The sequence below is a fragment of the Schistocerca piceifrons genome, chromosome 1, assembly GCF_021461385.2.
Source record: "Schistocerca piceifrons isolate TAMUIC-IGC-003096 chromosome 1, iqSchPice1.1, whole genome shotgun sequence".
NCBI classification, from domain to species: Eukaryota; Metazoa; Arthropoda; class Insecta; order Orthoptera; family Acrididae; genus Schistocerca; species Schistocerca piceifrons.
Window position 1 is genome coordinate 727,115,833 of NC_060138.1, and position 6,338 is coordinate 727,122,170.

The following is a 6,338-nucleotide window of genomic DNA, read 5'->3' on the forward strand; positions in this document are numbered from 1 at the left end:
GTTTGGATCTGCAGCAAACACTATAACACTCTACCAACTGAGACACACTGATCACATGTTTTTAAGAACTACTGTAGCGGATTTTGTCACACAAGCAGCTTGTGGTGTAAGACTCAATCATGCTATAGTGGTTCGAGCAGTACTCACGCTGATGTCTTAGCCATCGAATTCGTCTGATCCGAATGCAACTGGTATGATCTGCAACTACAATGTATGGGCGTTGACAGTAAACATAAGATACCAGATACTGTAGAACTGATTTGCCTGCGTGCTCGGTCTGCTGGAAATCGTAAGCTTGCCTGTGGAACGTAGCGTAAATTATAACAACAGATCTCTCTATCATGGCCATCTGCAGACTTGGTCAGCAAAATACTTGCAGTGGTAGCATATTGTTGAAGGAATCACACCCACATTCTTCAGCGGCGATCTACAAATCCCATGGAAACGTTTGATGTCTATGTCTGTAGTTTATGTGTTCTGACATGGGGTACATTCGCAGTAGAGTATAACAATCTGTGTCCTGTTTCCCAGCAGGATCGTTGTCTCTGTTACATGGACTGAGTTGTGCTGCATTGGTTTGTGGGAGCAATGCCTATACTGCTCTAACCATGTGCTTCATAAGTATTGTGAAAGAGAGGTAAGTTAGTATTCTGTTCACGATGTTAGTAGAACATCAGCAGCATACAGTGAAGTTCAAACCTCAAACGCTGCTGGCCTTCACACGTCTATTTCTGTCAAGGAGTTAGCTTGCATTACATTGGTCAGTGAGATATGTAATGATAGTAGTTGTTTTCTTGAAAGTAGAACCAATAATCAAATGTGAGAAATGAGACGAAATGTATGTTTGAAATATGTGAACGTTGTGACAGTATCATTCTGGAGACTTCCAGAGAACTGAAAGCCGGCCGGTGTGGCCGAGCGGTTCTAGGCGCTTCAGTCTGGAACCGCGTGACCGCTATGGTCGCAGGTTCGAAGCCTGCCTTGGGCTTGGATGTGTATGATGTCCTTAGGTTAGTTAGGTTTAAGTAGCTTTAAGTTCTAGAGGACTGATGACCTCAGATGTTAAGTCCCATAGTGCTCAGAGCCATTTGAACCATTTTTTGAACTGAAAGCATGTCACTAGCTATATACGTAAACAGAAAGTACTTGAGAGATTTAATACCATTAAACATGTTAAATTGCATGAACCGTGGATGTCTATGGTACAAGGGCTGTCTAATACATGCAGCCATGACTACGCTGCTTCTGGCAACATTAAATGTGTTCTGTTTGGTGTAGGTTGTTGCAATTATGGATAGATTAATTGCAGGGAATGCCCTACCGTGAAGAGCTGCATCAAATTCCTAATACAATCCTTCTTGTCACAACTGGTATACTTGTGAGGCTGTGTTCAATAATACGTCTTTCTCAAAGCTATGAAATCTCTGAACTCATATCATTCCAAAGTACAGAAGAAGCGGATGGAAGACTTAGGCTCGAAGCACACGAGCGATTTACTATCGCGCGATCGCAGCATTAGTTTCTCGCGCGTTTCAGCAGTGCATGTGAAACGATGGAGCGGCGCATACTACGGCGGTAGCGATGCGAAATAGTGAGATCGCGGTTCTATGCGCGTCAGTCTGGAACCGTGCGACCGCTCCGGTCGCTGGTTCGAATCCTGCCTCGGGCATGGATGTGTGTGATGTCCTTAGGTTAGTTAGGTTTAAGTAGCTCTAAGTTCTAGAGGACTGATGACCTCAGATGTTAAGTCCCATAGTGCACAGAGCCATTTGAACCATTTGAACTTATAGGCTGTTCGGTCTGAGATTGATTGCCAGACACACAATAGGCTTACCTTACGTGACTATTTGTGGGGTGATTCAATGGCTGAGAGTGGGTGTCTGTTCACGAACCTGTTGTGCGTTCTCTTAGTCAGCCTAGTCAACAGTGTGTGTCACGTGGTTCTCTCCAGTGCGGCAGTGGAGGTGTGCAACACATCGGCGACAAGCGGCAGGTGCGTGCGCAGATGGATGCTGGCGTAATGGTGATGATGTTCGGTTTGTGGGGCGCCCGTAGAATGTCCGAATTATTACACAGTCATATTTTTTCACAGTCCAGTCTAGCCACTGTTACGAAAGATGATGATGATGATGATGAAATGATGAGGACAACACAAATACCTAGTCCCTGGGCAGAGAAAAATCCCTAACGCGGCCGGGAATCGAACCCGGGACCCTGTGATCCAGAGGCAGCAACGCTAGCCACTAGACCACGAGCTGCGGACAGGATGCTGGCGTGAAGTTAACTTCCGAGTGGTCCTGCGTACCTGACTTTGCGACCAGGGGAAGGGGGCTTTCCTCAGTGTGGTGTTTATTTAAATAAAGATACAGGTGTTACCATCCTATACCCAAAAGTTGTTTAACCATAAAGACAGTTGTTTAAATTGCGATGTATGGCTGTTGGGAAAAAATGTTTAAATTTGAGACAGCTGGGTTTTACCTTCGAGCAGCTGTGAAATTACGTTGGTAACGAAGAAGCTACGTTATTTCCTCCTCACGTGTGGACAGTAGTTTGCACTTTCTTATGGAGAACGACTAACGCCTGTGAAATCTTTCGTTCCCATTTCAATGCTTCGTGTGAATCTCCCACCCATCTTCAGGTTTGTGAAAAGTCTGAAGCATGAATAATGAATAAGTCGATACCTACGTAAGAATTAACTCTGAAAAAAAATGGCCACATTATTATATAAGGTTTACATACGTTTTCTGACATCGTAAATAATTCACCTTTATTGTGCTGGGACGAAGATGATTGAGCGCGCTTCACGAGTAGTGCATAAGATCCTTGATTCCATGTTTATCTGTAGTTCTCTTACTTGCCTTTCAGTTGTACAGCGGTAGAGCACTCTTATTTGACGCGTAGCAGCAAGCAGTTGAGTTCTTAGAGAGGGAGATCTGATTTTTGTGGATTTTAGAGGAATTATGTAGCATATTTGATTACGGACATGACAACTTGTTTGTAAACACATGTTATTAATTCTGTTGCTGGAGAAAGATTATTTGAAGGAATTTTTCACGGTAACCAAAGCATGCGCAAGAATGAAGTGTTTGTTTGTCCGAACTAGTAATTAAGGGAAATCTTTCCCTCTTAGATAATTAATAACATTCGTGATTATGTTCATTTCATATTTTTGTTTTCATTGTGTCACAAATAACGCAGTTGGTTGGAATGGCAGTAATTTTTGAATTGAGAGAATTTCGTAATTGTTAGGGCATTCTTATGTTGTACAGTCTTTTTTGATAATAATCAGAGTTTAATTTTTCAAGAACGACTTTCTTTAAAGAAAATCTTCCTCCATCATTATTAGTAAAGTTCTGAATTCTTTTGTCGTGTGAGAATTGCACCTTACACCACACGGAGCAACAGATTGTTTGTGAGAAGCAAAAAAACAAGTTTTGCAATCAATAGTTCACTTTTTTCTGTAGCTGCTGCATCTACTGACTTCTATTTGCTTTCGAGAACTTCCATACAATAGAAGCAAAGCAATAGGCTCAGAATGGGGTTAAGTTATTTTTATTTCAGGGCAGCTCTCACGTTGCATTCTTATGAGGCAACTGTTCGGAGTCAGAAATGTCATGTGTTGAGATAAGCAAACAGATTAATTTGCAGCGAACAATGTAGGTAATCTGAAACAGTTATTTTTCTTTTGAGTGACGCAGCAGTTTGTTTTTGTGGACGGTTCAAGTAAGAAGTAGCACATCATGCCAGGCAGCTTTCATAATGTACTTCAGTATTGAGTTTCAATTAAACAGTTTGCACTGAGTACACAATTAGGTATTTTTGGCGTTTAATTAGATCAGTTTTAGTTATTTCAGGTTCAGTATTACACTAAGTTTAAAGTTTTTTTTATGAGACTGTGCAACTCAGGGCCAATCAACAGTCAATATTGCTCAGCAGTTGAATACGATATCTAAAGCACACATACACGAGGAGAAAGGATGTCCAGTATTTTCATTTACAGGTGCATTTTTATAGAAAACTTACACATGTCTACCATATTCGCCTAGGATAGTCCTCTGGTTTATCTGTGATTATGGATTTAGATTGCAACACAGCTTCTCGAAAGCAAATCAGCACTACGCGTGCATATTCCAACATTTCAGCTGTTGTAATTCCTTTGTCATTTTTGTGTGTGATTTGATGTGTTTTTTTTTGTAAAAATAGTGAGTGTGAAGATCTTCGTTCCATATGCAGACAATAGTGTATCCGTGTCAAATATTTCAGTGGTACTTAAGAGTTTTCGCAGATATTTCTGTTGCATGAAAGAAATTACTACTTACGGTTATTTAACCAAAAATTAACTTCATGTAGTTACTATAGAAATTTTGTTTGGTAATTAAGATTTCTCCATTTCAACATTATGACTAGCAACAAATTATTCCGTCGTGCTGCCTGATCGCAAAGAGTAATGACTCAATAATTAATGAAACAGAACAAGCACAACAGTCGTTACACATAAATAACTTACTTGAGATTTGAGAGAATGCAAGTAACTTTCCAACACAGATGAATGCTTTATTGGTAAACACAACAGAACAGGTATCCAACAGAGAACAAGAAATTTCAGAAGACGAATCCGCAGACGAAAAGCCGTCTCAGACATGCGAAATTTCGCTGCAGCCTCTTTTTGAGACAGTCGATTCAGATTTTGCTTCAGCGTCTTTCTGTCACACAGTACACGAGCCAACATCCGTTACTGACGGTACACACTCAGTCGTTGCAAATCCAGTATACAAGAATGCAGAAATCACTAATCTAACTTTATTAGAGTTGCTACTAAACATTAACATCTGAAAAAACACAAAAGCGCAAGAGGGAATCAGTGAACAATTTCAGAAAATAGGCAAAGCGTTAGAACAAAACGCAAAATCACAAGTAGAAAGAACTAAAGCACAAGAAGAAATAGGTAAAGACATTAGAAAAGTTGAAGAAAAACAGGAAAACCTTTCTGTAGAAATGTGACAACAGATTAGAAATGACTTACAACCTATTATTACGAGGCTAGAGGCCAGGCTACGCAACCTTGAAAGTGAACAAAATAATTTAAAAACGACACAACAGAGCAATGACAAAGAACAGCTACTCCCGCCGGCCGCTGTGGCCGAGCGGTTCTAGGCGCTATAGCCCGGAACCGCGCGACCGCCACGGTCGCAGTTTCGAATCCTGCCTCGGGCATGGATGTGTGCGATGTCCTTAGGTTAGTTAGGTTTAAGTAGTTCTAAGTTCTAGGGGACTGATGACCTCAGAAGTTAAGTCCCATAGTGCTCAGAGCCATTTGAACCAAGCCCATAGTGCTTAGAGCCATTTGAACCATTTGAAAGCTACTTGCAAAAATAAACACCGCTATACCGAGCGCAATAGCCTCAGAACGTCACGACCACATTAATATGATGGTTAAAAGAAATAGAGAACAGGTAGATGCATTAAAACTGAACTCTGGCGAACAAAAAGAACAACTTTGTACGTTAACCAAGGATGCTGAAGATTCGACGACAAAGTTGGCAAATTTGTCTACAAATTCCGATAATGATTCTGATGTCACACGTCCCGTACCATTCTGAGACACAACAGAAATCAGGCACTTAAGAGTTTTAAAGAAAGTCCGGCGAAAGTCAGTTAAAGACAGAAAAAAAGATATAAACAACATGCGAGAATAGTTGACATCTAGCTAAGCAGTAATGACGACACCAATGACTGCACACACACACACACACACACACACACACACACACACACACACACACACACACACACACACACACTTTCGCAAATTCAAAATTGTTAGAAAATTTAGTAATGACATCCACCCCCAAGTCTCGCTATATCAATTTTATACTGTAGAACAAAAGCGAACTAGTACCTTTCGTTTGTTGTAATGTTGTTCTACCATGAACCGACGGAAGATTCGGTTAACAGATCAATTTTTGTTTTCTTTTTCTATTGCAAAACTGGCTTTTAGGCCATAAACAGAAATTCATGTGTGGATACCCCGAAAGCAAGCTTGCTGTCAGAGTGCGGTCTGCAATCTGAGATTGTTAAAGTGAAACTGATTTTTACCGCGCTTTCCTGTATCCGTATTGGTCGCAAACTACTCAGAATTGAGTAAAGTACAGGGTTATTACAAATGATTGAAGCGATTTCACAGCTCTACAATAACTTTATTATTTGAGATATTTTCACAATGCTTTGTGTTGTGACGTAACAAGACTGTTACGCCACACGGTAGTAGCCAAAAGAAAGGCACGCTATACTAATGCTGTAGCCGATAGTGCACGCATTAAGCATACGGGCGTGAAGTC